At 32.7% G+C, this 3633-nt stretch overlaps 1 protein-coding gene across 3 annotated transcripts in view; it reads right to left on the bottom strand.

Moving 5' to 3' along the window:
* cpx (complexin) overlaps nucleotides 1-3633 on the bottom strand; it is a 597058-nt gene that overhangs the window by 391493 nt on the left and 201932 nt on the right. The window lies entirely within an intron of this gene.

Genomic DNA, 3633 nt, shown 5'->3' with positions numbered 1-3633 from the left:
AACATAACAGCTTTAACTATGTTTAATTTTTTATTTTAATTGTATATTTATGGATGGATCATAGTCAACATGAACCCTAAACACAAAAAAAAATATTTTAAAGTAAAATTTGCCAAAATCTGCGGTAAGCTTCAGATTTTTTAATTTTATGATTTTATTTTTCAATCTCAAGAATAGTTATTATTTTTAAATACATTTTGAATTTAAATCCGTTTGTGAAAGAAACTGGTGAGCCCTTGGGACAAACGAGCACTGATTTCGGAGTTGCATGAGTGATGTCATTACGCAAGGCCGTCCCCTTTACGACTTCCGCACTCCGAAAGCTACCCTTTGTTCAAACATGCACAGCCCTTACTAAGAACCTAAGCTTAAACGTTGGTGCGTGCCTTGTAGTATATTAAAATCAATAATTTTGCATTAAAATGGTTTTTTTTTAAAAAGAGAATAATTATTTAATAACTTATGTATTTTCCATAGGCTAATAAGCAAACTGAAGATACTTACAGCAAGGTACTATGTTCTGTTCGCCACAGATCCTCAAGACAATATATGCTAACTCAAAACTAGACGAACTGAAGGCAGTACCTAGTAGTGGTATGGGTTGGCTAATGTACAGGATTACAGAAAGGGCAATGGGTATCCTCTTCAGCTTAACTGGATACACCTAATCCTATTATACCTTCTCATCCAGTTAGTGGGGGGAGGGAATTTATAGTTTGAATTATAATAAATCGTATTTCAATTCACCTTTATCATATCAGAGAATTGGTATAAGAGAAAAATATAATTTAATTTACGGAGCTAGGGGGACTATCGCAATTGGCTAGTTATGATCCAATCAAAATCACCGCATATTGTTTTTATAATTTTATTATTTATTTTAGCCATTATTATTTTTTTCATATTAGTTTTCCAGTACTCCAAAATATAGAATTATATGTAACTTTTATGTTTTTTTGTTTTCTTTTCTGTTACTGCAAACTTGTTCATAAACGCTAAACGGGGTGTATGATTTTATGTCCATTACGAATAAGTGATATTGTTATTTATTGAAGTAGCTACTTAAAAAAACACCAATTTTTAAATTTCTTAATATACTCGCAGTTCCGAGTATATCAACGAAATTCATGGATATCAAATACTAAGTTTTCAATCCTTAACCTTAACCTTAACCATAATTTGAGTAGGTGCTGTTTCTAGTAAAAATTCTTGCATAAAAATAAATAAATACAGAGTTCATAGCAGAATTTCTTGCATCAGGAGCATTTCCTACGTTGTCGTCGTAGTTACGTATACTAACTAAGCCTTTATTTCAATAATTTGGGCGTATAAATAAATAGTTTAAAGGCTGATAGTAGCAATTTATGGCTGGGATGTGACCCTTTGTCAGGTTGCCTTTTAGTGCCTATTTGTACTGACGTATAAATCAGTTCTTCACCTAGTTCCTGATACTTCCGAATTTCACAGGCAACCACGAGTTTTCATCCGATGGTACACTTATTCCCAATGCAACGGAATGTCCTTCATAACAGGGAGATTTAGTTTTCTCCTTTACAGCTCTAGCTGGGAAAGATCACTTAAAGGGAATCGTCCTTTGGTTTACAAAAATCTAAGTATTGCTTGAGCAACACTGTAATACAGTGGCCGAAGAAAGTATTTGCACACCTTGTATTTTCTTTATATAATGAATTTAAATAATAATAAAATAGTTTGATGTTCCTTGATAAAAAGTACAATTAAAACTTGTTAAAACAGTATAAATTCAATTTAAAATATCTATCATCGTAAAAAATTATTAAACATAATATAAACACGAGGAAAAAAGTATTTCTACACTATGTTTGTTTAATAGGTCTAGATTGTATGCTTGAGTATAAATAATCCTGTTCTTTTCTATCAGTATTATAAAATATATTAATCTATTAAGATTCTTTTTAATTTAACCGATCCTAATGCCAAAAAGGAACTGAACTAAGTGCCGCTATCGCTAAAATAGTTATATTATTTCGAAAGCAAATAAAATCGTATCGCGAAATAGTGGATTTGTTAGGTTTTAATTTTTCTGCCGTCAGATACGTAATTAAGAGATTGAAAGAAAGGGGCACAACTGCAAATAACCGGCGCAAAGGACGTTCAAAAAAAGTAAATGAGAGGATGAAAAGAAAAATCAAAATTGAAGCGGTAAAAAATCCAGTAGTTAGTGCAGGTGTCCTAGCTAATATGGTCGAATCGACTTCTGGGGTCTGTGGGAGCACTACAACCATTAGAAAGGTTTTTAATTCTGAAGGAATTTACAGCAGGGTCCCGAGAAAGAAACCTTATATTAGAAGACACAATCGCAAAAAAAGGCTCTTATTTGCTAGGGATTACATCAAAAAGGCCATCAGTTTATGATAAAATGTATTATACTCTGATGGAACTGATGATCAGAAGACGATATGGCAACGTAAAAGTGAGGAATTTAAGAAGCAAAAGGTCTCCGTTACTGTAAAACATGGAGATTTGGGGATGTGTGGCTTATAATGGTGTAGGAAATCTCGTGCCTATTGAAAGGAGTTTAAATACAAAAGGTTATATCAAGAGTTCTGCTACCCATTGCAGCCAAATTAGGAATTCAGGATCGGTTTATTTTTATGCATGATAATGATTCGAAACATACAGCAAACAAAACTGAAGAGTGGTTAATATTTAGCATTCGCCAACAACTTCATACCCCTTCACAGTCTCCTGACTTAAACATAATTGAAAATTCCAAATAATCAAATAAATAATAAACTCCAAATAACCGGAAGACACCACCTCAAGAAGCTTTTACAGCAAGAATGGGTACAAATTAACACGGATTTAATTAAAAACCTCGTTCACTCAATGCCGAGACGTTTAAAAGCGGTAATAGATGCCAACGGACGTAATACAAAAAATTAAATTTAAAAAAAATAATTATAAATCACAGGGTGTGTTAATACTTTTTTCGGTATTTTTTGTAAGTTTGATATTTTGTTTTTTATGAAAGAAGTTTTTTTTATTTGTAGTTATAACGTTATAAATACACTTTTTATTTTTAAAGTAATAGGGGTTTTTTTCATAGCATAAATTCATAATTTACTAAAAAAAAAAAAAAGTGGTGTGTACATTTCTTCGGTCACTGTATATTAAAGATGAATATTCCCAAGTATTTCAGTGATAAGATCATTCTGAGTATGATGTTAGGTTCTATAATAGCGGTCATGTTTATGGCTTTAGCGCATTTACTCAGCCTCCACTGGTTATCATTACCAGATCTTACGCGGGAGAGCTGCGCTGGGATCTCGAAGAGCCCTGCTCTACCTCTCATGGGTGGGAGATAGAGAGGGGTCGGGAATGCTCAGGTTGAGAGTATAAATATTGTACATAATAGTGTAAATGTAACTGATTATTTTATTTTATTTTTTCTTTCTTCCTGAACATATTTTTTTTCTGACCTCCTTTATTGAAAAATATATATAGCAATATAATTATATACCTGAGTATATATTAGCCAGGGGCTCCTGGGCCAATATTGTAACCCTTCAGCGGACCCAGTCCTACTCCTAGTAATGCCATATAGCAAAGGAAGGGGACCAGTTACATGTTTATATACTCAAGTATATGTTA

Source organism: Halyomorpha halys, unplaced genomic scaffold, assembly GCF_000696795.3.
Source record: "Halyomorpha halys isolate HHAL.00 unplaced genomic scaffold, Hhal_1.1 Scaffold116.1, whole genome shotgun sequence".
Classification (NCBI taxonomy): Eukaryota; Metazoa; Arthropoda; class Insecta; order Hemiptera; family Pentatomidae; genus Halyomorpha; species Halyomorpha halys.
The sequence above is the reverse complement of the archived record's forward strand: the minus strand, read 5'-3'. Positions and strand labels throughout refer to the sequence as shown.